This window comes from Meleagris gallopavo, chromosome 9, assembly GCF_905368555.1.
Source record: "Meleagris gallopavo chromosome 9, MGAL_WU_HG_1.1, whole genome shotgun sequence".
NCBI lineage: Eukaryota > Metazoa > Chordata > Aves > Galliformes > Phasianidae > Meleagris > Meleagris gallopavo.
Genome location: NC_139412.1, coordinates 6,990,314 through 7,008,308, shown reverse-complemented (window position 1 = coordinate 7,008,308; position 17,995 = coordinate 6,990,314).

Here is a 17,995-nt window from a genome sequence, read left to right as displayed (position 1 = left end):
AGAACTAAAGCTACCATCTGAAGTATAGCTGAAAATCTCTATAGTGCTGGACTACATAATTACCTCAGAATTCCTGTCATTGAAGCTGAAGATAATCAATGCACAGTGCAAGTCCTCCTGCTCTGGCAACTGGAACAATAGTACCTTTGTTAATGACAGAAATCATAATCTGCTACTCCAGCAACAACTGTGATGACACAGATCAGAGATAAACAGTAACTGACAAGGAACTGAAATTAAAAAAAAAGCTACTTCAGATGTAACACTGTATTCCATAGTGAGCACTAAGGAGAGCTCAGTAGAGAAGGGAAAAATTCTGTATAAAAAGGCAGAAAGGCAGATCAAATCTGCTTTCCAAGAATTCTTCAAACACGAATCCTGAAGCTGTAAGTGTAAATCACAACTTGCTGTTTTGAATTAACTGCCCAAAACACATATTTAATTTTACTCTTTACTTTTTCCTCACTAACAAAGAATTGCACTGTGCTCTTGGCTTGTACAAGTAAAGAATTACCTGACATGATCTGAATCCTCAGCTCCTTTGAGAAGATAGAATCCCTATTTTATATACAGAGTAGTCGTACTCTGTGGTCTTGTCACTCACCAGCAAGGCAAAACAAGCAATAGAACTGTCTGGGGGCACTACAGAATAACTCAGCAGAGATTTTAATTTTGCCAGCATCCCATGACTCCTCAGCTGTTCAGCATGTGGTGGCTACCATGCAAGGAGTATGATTCAGGATAAAAGTAAACACAGCCCTGCTGGCTGCACATGCTTGCAGACACCTCAAACTATTCCCATTGCTACAGCAGGCTCACATAACATTAACATACTCCCTATACAGCTCTACCAGAGGCAAAAATGCACCTGCACAAAGGGTGCAAATAGGCCAAAGAAAAATTAAACCTAGATTACTCAGAAGTGTAAGAATATTAGTGTCAGCACCATTTGCTATTTCATGACTTTAGCCTGAGCAACAATCAATTTTGGTCCAGAAAATCAAGATGCTCTAAATAAGCAATTAACAAATCCTAATCTATGCAGTTTTCCAATGGCTACAGTCCTTGTCAGCCACTAGAACGGACGTGAGTAAGAACCTGATTACACTTACTTCTCATTTTGGGACATAATCACAGAGACAATGCTTACTTTTAGTCTCATTATCTATAATCAACATTTAAAGTGTGTATAAATAAAGAAGGAATCTTCCATATTCCAGGAGGCTAATAGCACTGCAATGGATGTAGCTAAGGTATCTATTAGATCAATATATTTGCAGTAGAAGACAAGATCACAAACAGCACAAAGCATCAGAATTTATGTGGAAACAGTACCTTCACTTTGAGCAAAACAAAAAAACCCTACAGGTGAAGACTGGACTCTTTAAGCTGTGTACACTGATTGGAAATTCAAGTGAAGAAGCTATCAGATGCAACTACAGCAAAATATCAGTCCAATAGCTGCAGTAAAATAGTTCCTCTAGTTCAGCCTTGGAATTGCAATCATGTAATTGTGGTTGCATTGTCAGTCTCTTCTTTGTGGGGTATTTTACTTCATGTATTTATTTATATTTAAATAGTTATGTTACTATGTCTCCACACTTAATTATGCAGAATTCAAAACAAGGAAAGTAGAAACCTCACAGGATATAAACAATGTTACATTAATTTAAGCTGAGGACCTAATCCCAGATGTTAGCATCACTGCAACTAAACCTGGACAGAGTTACCTCCCAAGAATACCAAAAATAAACTGCAAGCCCGAGTCCTTTCACCTTCAAAGTCAATTAAATGAATTTTGTGAACAGATCCTATTCGGTATATTTTTACATGGAGTAAAAATTAAAGAATAAATAAATAAATACAATTAAATTGAATTAAACATTTCAGTTACCGCTTTGTCTCTCTAATTAAAAAGTTTGTGCCTCAAGTTGGTTTGGACCTTGGGATTTTCTTAGAGCGACAACAAAGGAGGTACTGGGAGGGACAGTTCTTCCATATTTATAGATAGCACTTTAAAGTAATTTCTAATAAAGGGACAGGACTTGATACTGCATGTCACAGCTGTCCCACTCACTGCAACTATCTTCTTTGTTTTAGAAATAATGAATTAACCACCAGGTGTTTCTTCCACCCACAGTAAGCATACGAAAGGATATAACAATCCTTTTAATAATAACAAAGAAAATAATTTCATGTTCTTTGGGATTCATTGAAAGGATAAAAGATGCTTCTGAAAAATAAATCATATTTTTCCTTTCCAATGAAATCTAAAATTGATTCTAAACTGATTTACCCAAAGAATTACAAAGATTTTTATTTGGCTCAAATCTCAGCTTGAGGCCTATGGACAGAGTAATGCCTTGCACAAAATTCAGACCTTGGAAGAACTGAAGCCACCATGCTTCAGAAAACCAAAATCATCCTTCAAAGTTTTTGGTTGTTTTTTGTGTGTGTGTGTCCTTGCTTTTCCCAGAGTGAACATATTTTGTGTTGATATTCTTATGTAAAACAGTAAATGGTTTACTGTTTTCATTTCATTACTAAGGGCTTCTGCACAGCTCTTATGAGAAAACAGTTACAAAAATACTGCTCTCTGTAGTGTGGGGCTGGCTTTTCAGTCATTTTTTAGATTATTACACTAGTATACCAACTGAACAGTAAATTGTCAAATTACTAGGTAGATAAATCTACAGGAGATCAAATGAGAAAAATCTAAGCATGCACTACAAAATAATATATAGTAATGTATGTAACACAGCTTGTAGAAATTACATAAAATTTCTTCATGAAAAACTAATGTTTTTTTTTTATTTACCCATTGCTTTCTAATGCCACTTAGATAGTTACATGTAGGATCCAGCTACATTCTGCTTCTGCTTCTGATTTGAGAATGCTGTTTCTGCATGTTTCAATTCTCAGGACTGCCAAGGACACATTCATTTCCCAGGGCTGCTCTGATCCACGCCAGCTCATTATGAGTCCCACAAACCGTTTGTTTGCACACAAGTAGCACTGCGGTAGGGCCGCACAAGTCTTGCCCTGCTTCCCTTCCTCATTACATGGAAAACTCACAGCACAGTTTGTGTGTCCTGCTGGGTCTCATGACACAAAAATTATCACTGAACACCAGGACTGGTAGCATCTTGTGCCTCCAGAGCCTTGTAATGGAGCTGTGCTGGAAAACCTGTTGTCCACATATACAACACACACATAGTAATTCAGTGGTCACCTAAAGCACATTCCATGCAAAGTTTTGTACATGTTTACTCCAAAACAAAGAAGACTTGCTCCATATTATAGGAGCATGACTGCTTTTTAGAGATGAAAGACATGACTAATAGAGCTATTGTATACAATATGCTAACTTCAGTGAAAACAAAAACCAGCATCAAGCACCAGGCCTTCAATGTGTTCAGCCTGGCAGTAATTTTGCAGTCATTTTTGAGCTCTGCAGAGAAGGACCTGGGTGTTCCAGTGGACAACAGGTTGGCAATGAGCCAGAAGTGTGCCCTTGTGGCCAAGAAAGCCAACGGTATTCTGGGATGCATTAAAAAGACTGTGGCCAGCAGGTCAAGGGAGGTGATCCTCCCCCATTACTCAGCCCTGGTGAGCACATATTCAGACTACTATGTCCTGTTCTGTGCTCTGCAGATTAAAACAAACAAACAAACAAACAAACAAACCCACCACACCCAAGTTTCTCCTAGAAGAAGTCCAGTGGAGGGCCATAGAGATGATAAGGGCCTGGAGCATCTCCCATATGTGGAAAGGCTGAGTAACTCGAGCCTTTTCAGTCTGGGGAAAAGAAACCAAGAAGGGTTGATAAGATTATTGTTTATAAATACCTAAAGGGAGGTAGGAAGCAAATGGATGAAGCCAGGCATTTCTCGGTGGCATGCTGTGATAGGACAAGGAGCAATGGCCTAAAATTTGAACATAGGAAGTTCCTTTAAAAAACGCAGAACTTCTTTAAAGTAGGGGTGACAGAGCACTGAAACAGATTGCCTAGAGAGGTTGTGGAGTCTCCTTCTATAGAGTTATTCAAAACCCATCTGGACACCTACCTGTGTGAACTATTGTAGGAAACCTGCTTTAGTAGAGGAGTTGGACCTAATGATCTGTTGTGGTTCCTTTCAGACCCTCTGATTGTGTGATTCCTCGATCTCTGCCCATACTGCAGAAGATTACATGGCAGTGAGGCATGAGGGAAGCAGAAGCCCCTACCAGTTACAATGCATTAGAATGGGGCCGCCCAGAACCACTGAGCAGAGCTTCCACCCAGAGAAACCAGCATAACCACAGAGGAATTCAGAACATGGAAGAAAAACTGGAGAATGGAAAGGACAGGGGAGTTTAAAACATTTCTATGAGGTAAAGCCTTTCACCAATAACTTGAGAGGACAGTGCGAAAGATTGGACATTAAATTCTACAAGGCGTAGCTTAATTGTTTGTCTAAAAACACTCAGGTTAAGGTAGAAAAAAAAAATCATTACTTTAACATGACAGCATTTTTTGCAGAACACCTTTTGTCAGAGAATGCTAGCTGATCCTATTGTTGTACAAATCCACTTCTGGGATCCCTTATACACAGATGAAAAGTAGATGGCAAGGATGCTCAAAGTATCGCCAAGGCAGCAATTCATATGGCTGATAAGGGTTACTGGCTGTCTCCCACTGTTCTCCTTTCTGCTTTTCTATTACTCAAGTCTCTTAACTAATTTTATTTCTCTCTAATGAAGAGAATGCTTCTCATTGTATACGAAATTGTAACAGCACTACTGTTTTCCTTCTTTTGGCAATGTAAATTAGCTGACACCTGCATTTGGCAAACACCATGAAAGGCTCTTAAACATCCTGTTAATGGCCACCTTACTGCTCTGATCCCTTCAAGCTGGTAGTCAACTGCTGCTGCCATGGACTCTCAAGACTTCTTACTCAGCATCAGAGATGAAAGAAAACAGACTGTATTTCTTTTGTTACTTGCCTCCTAGGTGTATGCTTATATTGGAGATCTTTCTCTGAATATCACATTACATAGCTAACTGTTAGTCAGAAGGAAGAACATAATCTTGAATCTTTTCCCTATCCCTGAAAGGAATTATCAAACACTGTCAAGTGGTACAAAACACATGGCTGAGTTTCAAAGCAAACAGCGGAGTTGTTACAAATATAAGTACTCTGGGCTAGATTTCCTACTGATAGAACCACCATTCTTTGTAAGAACAGTGCATAAAGCACTATAGAAGAGCAACACATACACTGCCCAGAAATTTGGACTCCACAACTTGGTGCTTCATTCAGCCCTAAAGAACAATCCAGCAGCTATCACAGCTGATGGATGGCACACTGGGTATCCTGAACATAGGCATTACTGTAATTAATCAGTAGGAGTGTCTGATCGAATCATAAGCAACAGTTGGAATTTTATTTGAATACTTAAAAAAAAAAAAAAAAAAAAAGAAAGAAGTTTCCCTTTAAACCTGAAAACAACATTCAATTGTCAAAGTTTTTACCACCAACCATGATAGCATATGCAGTTCTTACCCTCTGGGCCATTCTTTGCTTATCATCTTTTCGTTGTAGTTGATAACAAACAGCGTATAATTGGACTCTGATTTTGTGCAAACTCGTTAAGATATAGCCAATGGGTGAGTCAGTCACAATGTTTTTAATTCTTTGTAATGTTCTGAACCATGAAAACCTTCTATTCAGTGAGAAAAACAGGTCAATAAGAGGGGAATATAAGCAAAACTCTTAATGTGCTTAAAAGGAATGTTTGTAACAAACGAGAATTTAAGGATGACCAAGAAAACAATCTAACAATCATGAAGAATGATTCCTCCTATACTATACCTTAACCACTAGTAGGAGGAACGTAAGAGTAGAATTAATTGCCTGCCTGCTCCATGAGGGGAGGTTAAGACGTTGCAGCTACTGAAACAGCCAAGTCACATGATACAAGAAAATCAAAGTCCTTGGTGATTTACAAGTCTCATTCTCACCGTGCCCAGCCACCCCATTTGACAAATGTGACAAAGGTTTCATGAAAACTTTAACTAAAAAAAAAAAAAAAAAAAAAAAAAAAAACACTTTTGCAGGGTGGCGTTATTTGGAAAGTTACAAGCTATGGACAGATTTACCTAAAGTCTGCCAAAGTGCCATGAAAAGCTAGGCAAAAATAAAAAGAAACCGAGAATAAGAATTTCATATCTAAGAAGGGGAAAACATTGGAATTATGCTTGTTAATGACTGATCTGAATTCCTAAAATGCCTTGAGAATATTACAGTGGGAGCCCATCCACTGTTTTTGTTTGCTGGTTTATCTATTGTATGTACTTCTAGCCTGAAGAAAGATGAGAGAAATGCAGAAATCCATCTGTGTCTGTTGGTCTAACATGCTCACAAAAAAAGAAACTAGGCTCCCTCTCTGGATATAGCATAGGTAGGAAAAACCATTAAAGAACATTTTAGGAAAAAAAATATTAAAAGACTTTGTACTGACGTAGGAATTCTGCAATCATACTGTGAGCATAGGCTCTCAAGAGGCAACAAAGAGGCATACCCTGCAAGTCTACCTAGAAACCAAAACCACAGAAACAGTAACTCCGGACAGATTCTGAGGGACTGAATTAGCTGGATGGATATCATCTGAAAACAGTTTATTGAGGAAGGACATTTTCAGCACTGGATTACATTTTGCTTCAGTTTCCTCTGTTTATCTTTAATTGTTCTGAAAAGTGAAGAGCTACGAATGCAATTTACCTTGTGCAGCTGCTATGTTCATGAGAAGATGATTCTCATTCTCCTAGTGAAGAATTCCACGTTACACCAAGGAAACTTCCTGGAAAGCAAAATTTATGTAGGTAAAAGGTCTATTAAGCACGAAAATTGTGGTATGAATGCAGTGATTGAACTACGGACAGGGATCTTGAAGACACAATAAATAAAAATCAGAAACTCATCAAAGTAAGGAACTGAAGTAAAAAGAATGTGCAGTTTCTTTCATCACAGGAATCCACCAATAGCTCCTGGGCTAAATAACAAAACTAAAAGATAAGGCTGCTAGCGCCTACAAGAACCTGGTTGACTTGCAAATAGCTGTCCACTGCTAGCTGCTGCCACCTGGCAGTTGTGTGAACCAGGTCCTATGGATTTGTGTTCTCAAAACGGCAGCTAGCACATCAGCTTTTTACACTGATGTTGCAAAAATTTGAGTTGATTTATAGTTGTGTCACCCATCTACAATGTTGTTTCAATTTTGACAAAGTTAAAGGTGTGGTGAGGTTGCATGCTTTATTGTGCTTTTCTTTTTTGTTTGGGTTACTTGGGTGCTTTTTTTTTTTTTGTCTGTTGGTTTGTTTTTTAAAGAGAAGTTGAAGCTTTTGTTCTTATTTTGAGATGCGATTCAGCAGCACACTATGCAGATCTTTTCAAGAAGTAAGTCAGAATTCTTCCATCCATTTTTAGTAAAAGAAAGAGGCTGTGTGGGAAGGTATGTTGAAATTGAGGGAGTTCAGAGAACATTCATTATGCAACTCAGCAGGGAAGAGGAATTCAAGAAGCAGAGGAGAAGCCAGCAGAGTAAGCAGTCAAGTCAGCAGTATGTAAGAGCAAGCTACTGCACCTTCAGAGCCTTTAAGACAGGTGTCCTCCCTTTTCTTAACAAAGCTGTCACTTCTTCAGATTCAAAGCCAAAAAGGATCCTTAAAAATCTTTAAGCCACCACTGGAAAGTTCATAGTGGCCAAACATCAGAAGTATAAATTAACTTTGAATATCTAGAAGCTTTTAAAGTAATCTACACTTCTCTGTCCTGCCTGTTCATCTTGAACTCATTTTAGTCGGATATGCATTTATTTTAAATCTGGCATATCCAAAAATCTGAAGACAGTTTCAATACAGATACAGTCTCGATAATTTGTATTGTTTTAACTACAGGAAAGTAAAGTTAGAACGTACATGGAACCTTCCGCAGCTGGGAAGCTGTGTCAAATAAAAAAGCGACTATTACCTGTAGTGAAAGAAAAATCTATTTCTGCTCTGGAACATTTACAGTGAACCCAGCAACATTCCTGGATTAACAGACTGAGAAGCATCGGGGATTGATCTGGATGAACCCAGTACCCTATGGCTGCTCAGACATCAAGTATTCTACACTTGGGCACATGAAAGCTTCAACATGATTAAAAAAAAAAAAAAAAATGAACCAAACAAAACCTAACTTTCTCTGGAACCACGGTGCTCAGTGTAAACATGGTGTATTTATTAGCTGCAGTTGAACTTTCTCAATCATATATCCCTGATCATCCACAGAAATGCACTTCCAGCAAACAAATTAAAAAACAACAACAACAAAAAAACACAAAATAGATCATAAAAATTCCTCAATAATTCCTGCTTGTAATCTTGGAGGTTTTCTGCTCCACAAAACATTTCAGTAATCTCATGAAGAGCATGCGTACGTGTTACTTCTATGACTTGAACAGGAAAAAAAAGTTTCTGTTTTGAAAATGGAAGTGACAGTTTATACAGAAGCAGGCTGAAAAGTAAAAATCAAAATACAGTGCCTCTTTTCTGGGGCATCTTGTGCTAGAAAGGCTCCTGACAAATTTTTTTCTCCTTGGTGTTTAGACCACACCTATGAAATCCCCACAGAAATATTACAAAGATATCTCTACCTTTTTAACTGTTTCCTGTTAACTTCAGTACATTCCTGTAGAAAAGCACCAGCACCCTGTGCATGCATGAAAATTTCTGAAGCCAGCTCTGTCTTTTTTATGATAGGACAGGCAAAACTATAAGCGTCTCTTAACATATGATCAAGATTACCTAAAGGGAAATGTAAAGATTATCGGCACAAGCTCATGCATGACATTTAGTGGGCATATTAAACATTTAGGTTGATGATGGGACTGCCTTGTTTATGCACTTAGATTTAAAAGAGTTAAAATGTCCTTTTGTGAATAAATACCTAGTTTCTTCCCTGTTCATACGTCTTTGCTTCTTGGATTAGTTTTGACCTGTTGCTGCTCATTCTCTTTCCTGCCCTCGCACACTGACAGCTGTCTCCTTCCATTCTTCCTAACCTCTTCCTGCATGAATGTTTAAAAGGGAAGAGAGCCTTCAGTTTCTTACTAATCTTTCCTCCACTGTCAGTAGTTTGCACACAACAAAGAGGAAGCTTCATAACAATCAATTGGTTGTTGTCTTTTCCTATTGCTAAGGAAATTAATACGCTGCATCAGTCATGTTTCTCTGACGGCTTCCAAAGACTCACAGAACACATTACAGGAGCAATCATCATTTTGTGTTTCAGCCACATGGGTTTTATGGTCACTACTGCTCTCCCAGCTCCTAACAGAAGTGCATTAGCACCAGGACAGTTTATTTGCCCTCTGGCAAACTGTAAAGCTTCAGCTGGAGCAGAGCACAATTCATGTTGGTGTGATGCAGTGCTCTACAACTGATTGCAGCGCTCTACAGTTAAAGACACTCAAGCGTCAGCTAAGTTCTTCCCAACAGGGTTTTGCCTTCTGTAGATCTTTATATAGAAACCATTCCATTAGTGGTACATGTGTGATCTCAATGGACAACAATAACAGAAAACACTGTACAAGAAACAATCCAAACATAACTGAGAAGAAAATCACACACAATAGTCCCCTTTACTGTACAAGGAATTCTTGGTGAAAACTCTATGGGCTTTGGCTGTGGGTTTTTGTTTTTTAAGGGAGGTTGTTTTAATTTTTCTCTTTTTGCTTCTGACTTTTTTTTTTTTTAAAAAAAAAAAAAAACACCATGCAATCATATTTCTGCTTAGTCTGGGTTGCAAGCAAATGGCCCAATTACCCAATCACTCCAATCACTGTTTTTTAGCTTTATCACGAGAGGAACAGCAGGATGACAGGAAAGCTATTCTGCCTTTCGTGACAGGCTGCTGTTTGTACAACTGTTCCACGAAACCAATAAACTGCTGCTTCCTTCTAAGCAGTTACACCACTCATTAAAGAGAGGCTTATTTCTAAGAAACTGAGGGTTGTACCCTGACTCATCCTAGCAGTTAGAGAGTGTTAAGAATTCAGACAAGTTTAATTCCATCACTGTGAGTCTGATGTCTGACGACGATAACGAAGTTTCTGAGTACACGGCAAGAACAGCTCATAGATTCAAATTGCTATTTTCAGCAATTCACACATCCAATATATTTATTAAATACTTCAGAAGGAACATTGTGCTTTTCTGGTAAAATGAATCATTATCTTACGAATGACTGAACAGAGTTACTTACCTTGGTGGTGGAGGTTCTTTTACATTTTTGCTCAATATGAGTAAAGCATACCTTAAAATCAGTAATCCATTTACCTTTGAAAACGTAAAAGGCAAAATCCTGTAATATTTATTCTCTAATTTCATTTTAACTTTTTTTTTTTTTTTTTTCCCTGGCAGTGTGGGCAGTAAATGAAAGCTGCGATTTAAGAACATCACTGCTGTCTACACTGTGTCACGCAGACTGGATGAACTCTACAGAAGCAGATGAACTCTTGGTCAAGTGCAATTATTTCCATTCTGCGTAATGAATATTTTTTATTTAAGACTGTAGGGGAAGTTTCCTTACTATAGATGCACACATGATGAGTTTTTTTGTTTGGGTTTTGGTTTAGTTTGCCTGGTGTTTTTGTCGTTTCTTTATTATTATTCCATTTTATTTTGTTTTAATTTATATAAAATGGTTAAAGCAGGAAGTGTCTTGTGGCTGTCATCAGCAGTTATGTGCTGCTCAGCCATCTGATTCCTTTTGATCACGATACTGTTATGATTAGAATTTTTTTTCTTAGCTGATTCAGACACGAGTACAAATTACTTCAATCTGAAGGCTGAGTCTGAGTCTTCAATATTCTGGCTACGATACATGGAAAAGGACACTTTTCATTTTCTGCAGGAGCAGTTAGCTGTTGTATCTGCTAAGGCTGTCACAGTAGGTGTGTGTTTCACAAAGCAAGGAGAATTACTTTCTTTATTGACCTAAGGAGGAAGAACGTACTAGCAGCATTTCAAACACCAATAACTGCTTACTTCTGAGTATGTGACAGTGATAAAAATAGCTAAATCAGACAGTAATGAAAGCCATCTCCAGCCACCACACTTAGCTGGCTTAAAATTAGATGTTGTGACTTACTCCATTTATGGTCTCAAGACTCCATAGAAACTCTTCATACCTATTATTTTTTGTGCCTGTGCATAGCTCTAACTCTAAATTAAAGTATTCTGAGTATTTGAATTCTTTCCCTATAAGACAATAGCAAAAGATAACTGTTTATCTGAATTATAATAATGATCTCAGGTGCCAAGACACTATGATATCGAATTTTATGGAAGTATTATTCTGTTATGTGCAAAGATGAGTCAGCCTGAGCTTTTTACTCATCTCTGTTAAGCATTTCTTGCATTATCTTGAGCTATTTGCCTATACAAAAGTATATTCACTCATTATAAACACACTGTTCACCTTTTCATCTAGAATAAAACTGAAATCACAATTTCAGTTAAAAAAAATCTGAAGTTTGCAAAGTTGAACCCTGTCTTTGGACAGGCCTAAACCTGCTTCAATTGCAATGCTTTCATGTACGTCAGAGCAAGCAGATCTGGATCACAGTCTATCACCAGACAGACTTTTCTTATTGAATTTTGTAATAGAATATCTCTCTGAATGCATCTGAATGAGACTGAACCAGCAATCTAGAAGGCATAATGGGAAGAATACTATGAAGTGCAAATAGCTGCAAGGCAGAAGCAATGATACTTTGCTGTGAATCCATTTCTGGACAATACTTCACTAGACAGCTGATTTTGGAAGTTCAACTTAGATTACAGCCATCCACTGGTAAGCCACAAAATGTGCCTACAAAACAAAATACTTAAGAACAAATCCTTATAAATTAAAAACAGCAGAAGGCAATTATCTGTATTTTGCTTTTGGGGAAGTGAAGGTTCAGAGAAGAGAAATTTAATATGGAGGTGCAGAACAACTGGATGTTTTCTGAAGAACAGAATTTTATCCAAGCAGTACAAAAAGAACAAATTGTACACTATGTTGCACTCTGTGCTTATACTTGCTCAAGACCAATATATTCTTTCTGATATTTGAGAGCTGTGTTCTTCTGTCATGGTTAAAGTGACCTATCATTCCTAGCATTTAGGGAGCTATCCCAATTGGCTTAAGAAGCAATTATCTATGTAGTCCATATTTTCAGCTTCAGGAAACCTTCTTACTTCATCTTAGAGATAAACTCAAATTTGAGCTCACAGTCTTTCCTGTTCTTTACACTTTGTGACTGCCATGCTACACGGTGTTCTCCATCTTACTCCGTCCTGTTAATTCTTTTATACTTGGCATAAACAAATGCTTACCAGTGAACACTGCTTACCAGTGAGTATCTGAGTCATCAAAAAAATCATACACCTTTCATTATTATTATTCCATGAATATATGCATATTTTAATATGAAGTGAAGCAGGGGTTTTCCATTAGCAGACAGGAGCCTCCCATCAACATGTTCCAGAGCCTGCCACAATGAGGTCATTTCAGCATATTTCAGCACCTGATTGCCTATTTCAGAAATTTTGATTGAAATCTTTGCAATTAAAAGGCAAAGTAAGAAAAGACAGATTCAGCTCACAGTTGCTGGATGTGTCCTAACTACAGTTTCATCTCCTGGAAGGAAATGGAGTTGCTCCACCCAGTAATTGTTCCAGTATTTATCTCTACTTCTACATTTTCTTTGCTTTTTAATGCTGAAAGAGAATTGTTCCAGTTCAAACATAGCATTCTGCCTCTACCAACTATTGTTCATTTTCGCAAAACAAGAAACATTAATCTGGGTCATTAAGTGTTATGACTTCTAGATGCTGTTTGCAACTCAAACAGACAATCTGTTACTAGATGTCATTTGCTATCAACAAAAAAGAAATACATACATGTTCTGGCATCACATGGTGCCAAAAGAAGGAGAACAAAAAAATACCAGGTAGATGGTGACTGAAGGATTTTGCTTTTTCATACTGTTAGCATTGGTAGTACAGTTACAGAAGTGTAGGGTTTTGGGAAGTGCTGATTGTTTGTTTGTAAGACTGACTTCCATATAGGACACTGTAAAATAATATTGCACTGCAGATAACAGATTGGAATACAGTTTTTCTACTCATCTTTAGAAGTTAGTGAAAGACATTAAGAACAAGGCAAGGCAACAGACAGCAGAATTTAGTGTAACTCTGAGATGCTCTGCTGCCATGCACTTGCTGCTTTACTTCTCGTGCTGTCTTTCCCTCAACCCATGAATTTTCTCACTTCCAACTTTCTAGCTCTCTTTCCCATCCCATCAGGGAGGCACAAGAAAGTGGATGAATGGGCTTTAGCTGCATACCAGAATTTAACAGTGCAAAATATCCCTATTCAATTTATCTATTGAAAAATGACAGTGTTAACAGCTCTTCTCAAAGACAATAATTAGATATGCAGAATAAGGAGCAGGAAAAGTGAACAGAAAAAAATACATATTATAATGAGAATGACGTCTCAAGCCACAATTTTTCAATATCTATTTTTCATGCAGTAATTATAACGTTAATCTGTTCTTTTGTGACAAAAAGGCACCTCCAAGTTATTAATGACAACTAGTATCTGTAATATTAATTTTAAAATAAATAATTAATGCAATAATTTATATACTAATAATGTAATTAAACCAAGGTTATGATCTCTGAGCACTAGATCAGTACTCAGTTCATGTTGGTGTCTACTTTATTCCAGCACAATGTTTCTTGAGGCTTAATTAAGGCCTGCAGCATGTTTCAGCGTTTATTCCGTATATAAATATTCTCTAGTCTATTCTTCTACCTGCCCAAAATGACTGCATTTAACTTCAGGGCTGCACAATTTGTAATAAGGTAGAAAAGCAGGTACAAGCCAGAGTTACACAGAACACAAATCTCTGTTGTACATTAGCAAGCACTTTTCCCCAACAATTCTTCACTTTGTGTAAAACTCATACTACAGAAGACTTTACTCTAACTAAATATTAAGCCTACTATGAAGTTATCTGAGGAACTGATAATCTCTCTAAAATCAGACAAGTACTTACAGTTATTCCAGAAAGAAACAACTTGTACATCCTACACTGAGTATCTTTCACCAGTGCCCTTTACAAGTACCAGTATGGTGTGTTCAGGTCGAGGGAGGTGATCCTGCCCCTCTGTTCTGTGCTGGTGAGACCTCACCTGGAATACTGCATCCAGATGTGGAGTCCTCAGTACAGGACAGATGTGGATCTGTTAGAGCAAGTCCAGAGGGGGGCCATAAAAATGATTTACGGACTAGAACATCTCCCTATGAGGACAGATGGAGAGAGTTGGAGCTGTTCAGCCTGGAGAAAGAAGGCATCAGGGAAACCTGATGGTTTCCTGTTAGTATCTAACCAGGGCTATAGGAAAGAAGGAGACAGACTCTTTAACAGTCTGTTTTGATAGGACAAGAGGAAATAGTTTCAAAATAAAGAGGGGAGATTTAGAAAGAAGAAATTTTCCTTCTATCCAGTCTTTTTTTTTTTTTTTTTTTTTTTTTATTTTTGTTTTGTTTGTTATGCTTTATTCTGTTTTTACAATAAGGGCAGTGAGACACTGGAACAGGTTGCCCAGATAGGTGGCGAGTGCCTTGTACTGGGAAACATTCAAGCACAGGCTGGACCAGGCCCTGAGCAACCTAGCTGTCGATGTCCCCATTCATTGCAGGCAAGTTGGATTAGGTGACCTTTATAGGCTTCCTCCAACTCAAATGATTCTATGATTCTACTGCTGTAGTACCAGTACCAAGAAGACATCTTAGTATCTGTGCTTTGGATGGACCATAAAAGCAACTTAGAACACTTACAGCAGAGCTATAGCAAGTAAGGTAATGGGATAGATAACAGAGCTACTCCTCACCATCACCCTAGTAGAAAAGCTGAAGCTAATGGCAGAACTGAAAGGAAAATACATGATTACAGGTGGGTTTGGTTAACACATCAGAAGTTACAGGTAAAGAGTTCCACCTTAAAAGGAACACTGTGCAGTAACTGTTAGCTAAGGACGGACATTTTTAAGCCTACAAACACAATTAGTTTTTCATCCTCATCTGTGCTGTTAACTAGAGTGCATAACTTACTGTCCTGAATCCAGAACATGTTTTCTTTTTGGCCCTAATTCATTGAATGTGCAGTTAGCCTGCCGGCATGGCAGATTTCCCAAATTCAATCTATCCTGTAAAGTTCCACAAAACCATAAAAATGTTACGTATTCAAAATGCACTTAGCAGGATTTGAAAAGTATCTTGCGAGCTCTGTATATTTTTCTTTTGCTGCTATTAAATGCCATCTTACACAAGAATAAGTTTAAATAAACCTAATCATGCAGACTAAAGAAAAGTACAAAAACTATGAATGGGAAAAGATATACCAGAGACAAAGATGAAGTCCAACAAATTAATTCCACCGTTCAAGTTCCCTGTTTACTTCTTTTCTGCTTAGCAGAGTTCTGTGAATAAACAAATTGCTAAACAAGAATCACTGCAATCTTATAATGGTTCCCAGAGGCCACGTGTGTCTGTGCAAAAATCTGCGTGGCTCTTCATTGACCAAATGACCACTCCCACTTTGTAAAGCAAGTGGGGAGAGAAAGCAGTAAGTTCCTGCTGTCTCTGCTTTTGAAGTACCACCTCATTTCCAAAACACAAGGAGATGGAGAAGGACACAGGTTAACAGCTACAACTGGGCACCTAAAAAGCACTTTAATTTTTTTTCTCTGCTCAATGCCAGTATCTATACTTACCTACATTCATCCTATGGGCAAACCACACATCTACTTAATTAATTCAGATTATGTTTAGACACTGACAGCACTGTAATGAAATATTTTCTCAGTGGGCCGTAATGGCTGTTGTTCAATTCCCAGCCTGGTTTGTGTATCATACACTCTATTTATCAGGACCCACCTATGCAACTCAGACTGCAATAAGCATAAATGAGATGGAAAAGTACTGTTCTGTTTTCCATCCTTATCTATGTATCATTCACATGCTTTCTGGATAGCTCTCGGCTGATTATTCTTGTCCTGGTTCCCATCAGCAGGAACCAGATAATGCATCTGCTTTTCACCCTATGGACTGACTGGGGAAAAAGGTATTCTTGATTGGCTGAGAGTATCCCATCTCAGTCTAATAATACAGTCATTTAGATTAATCTGAAAACATGCTTTCTATTTCAGAGCTCCAATTTCCTAGAAGAAATCTCTTAAATATATTAGCAATATGCTGTTCAAGTCTGCTTGGCACAGATTTTGTCTTCTTTCTACAGCTATTATATGAATTTATGAGGGACATTTGGAAGATATTTCATCTTTATAAAACAGTGAAACCTAAATAGCAAAACCAGAAATATTTCCAGAGTTGCCACTTCTCATCTAGTACTGAAGGACAATTTCACCGTAGTGGCTGAACCACGCTATATAGAAAATTGTTTCAGTTGGGACCCCCTGCAGTAAGGTAACTTCTGAATCACTTCAAGTCACTGTTCTTAGAAATTTTCAGTATATGCTATGTCTTCTTTCAAATGAAACTTATCTAGACTATTAGCCTCTAGTGACCATTTATGGCAAACAGATGGATGTTCAAGAGCACAATTCATTCCAAAATACTATACATGGATAAAGTCCTGATGTTAGTAGTGATTTAAAAAAAAAAATAATAATAAAAAAAAATTGATGTCAGTGTTTCTGAAAGCTGCATGACAGTCTATGACTGGGAATTAAATTGTTCATTTTTCCTCAGGATGGAGAGTAAGCAAACAGAGCAAGCAAGAACTGAAGGACGGTTCTGACACACCAAGGGACAGTGATGGAACTGGTCACTTCATCAATGACAATTACTGATGCCATGCCCTGCCAGGTCACTACAAGATATTAGCCCCCTGCCTGCAACCTGAGATCAGCTCTTCCCTACCAAGCTATAGAAAGCAGAATCAGAGAGGAAAAAAAACAAAAAACAAAAACGAAACAAAACAAACAAAAAAAAACACACAGCAAGCTGGAATAGAAAGATAATCACTGTGTACTAGAGATTTACTGAGTCACCAAATGAATACTGAGTGTACAGTAAAAACCCCAGACCTCTGAAATCCTGTCTGAGTAGGCTGTGATGGAAGGCAGCTGACAGGAGAAGTGTTGAGCAGAATGTTCTGTCTCATCAGATGCGTGTCAAATCGGAAGCCTCTTGCAACACTGCTCTGATGGCTGTGCGATCCACTGTGATCTACACCGATAAGGAAGTTACTCATAATAACATGATATTCCTCAGACCAGCAAGTGAAAATGAAGCAACATTACAGTCAGCCACAGTTACACTAACATTGCTGCATATCTTAAAATTAATAAATTAAGTTTATAAGCTCAAATGCACTACTTCTGTTGATTAGGAAACTGCCTGAATCAAAAACAAACAACAAAGACTTGATGCAACTTTGGGGTAAAGCTTACAGTAAGATTCGGGAGCCCAAAGGCATACTGCTTTGGATGATTCCAGACCAGAATGAAATTCTGGAGTTTAAGGACCCTTCTTGTAACACAAGCTGACATCACGGGAACGCCAAAGTGAGTGAGAAATCAGTGCAAGATACCTTGTGCATGACTCATCCAAGCTAACTGCTGATGCCACTAATGTCCACATCTCTTTCATGAGCAGGTAGTTGAAGTGTTAGGGGTTTCCTCACTAGCATTCATTTAATCCATTTAGTTAACAGAGCTCCCACAAATAGACCTGAACTTGTACTTATTTCAAAGAAGTTCTCAATCTCAGCCAGATGGTACTGCTGTTTATTCCACAGTACTTGTTGCTCAGGTCCTTTGCTAACTCAGACCACCTTCAGATAATCCAACACATCTGTACTTTACAGCATTGCCCTTCAAACTA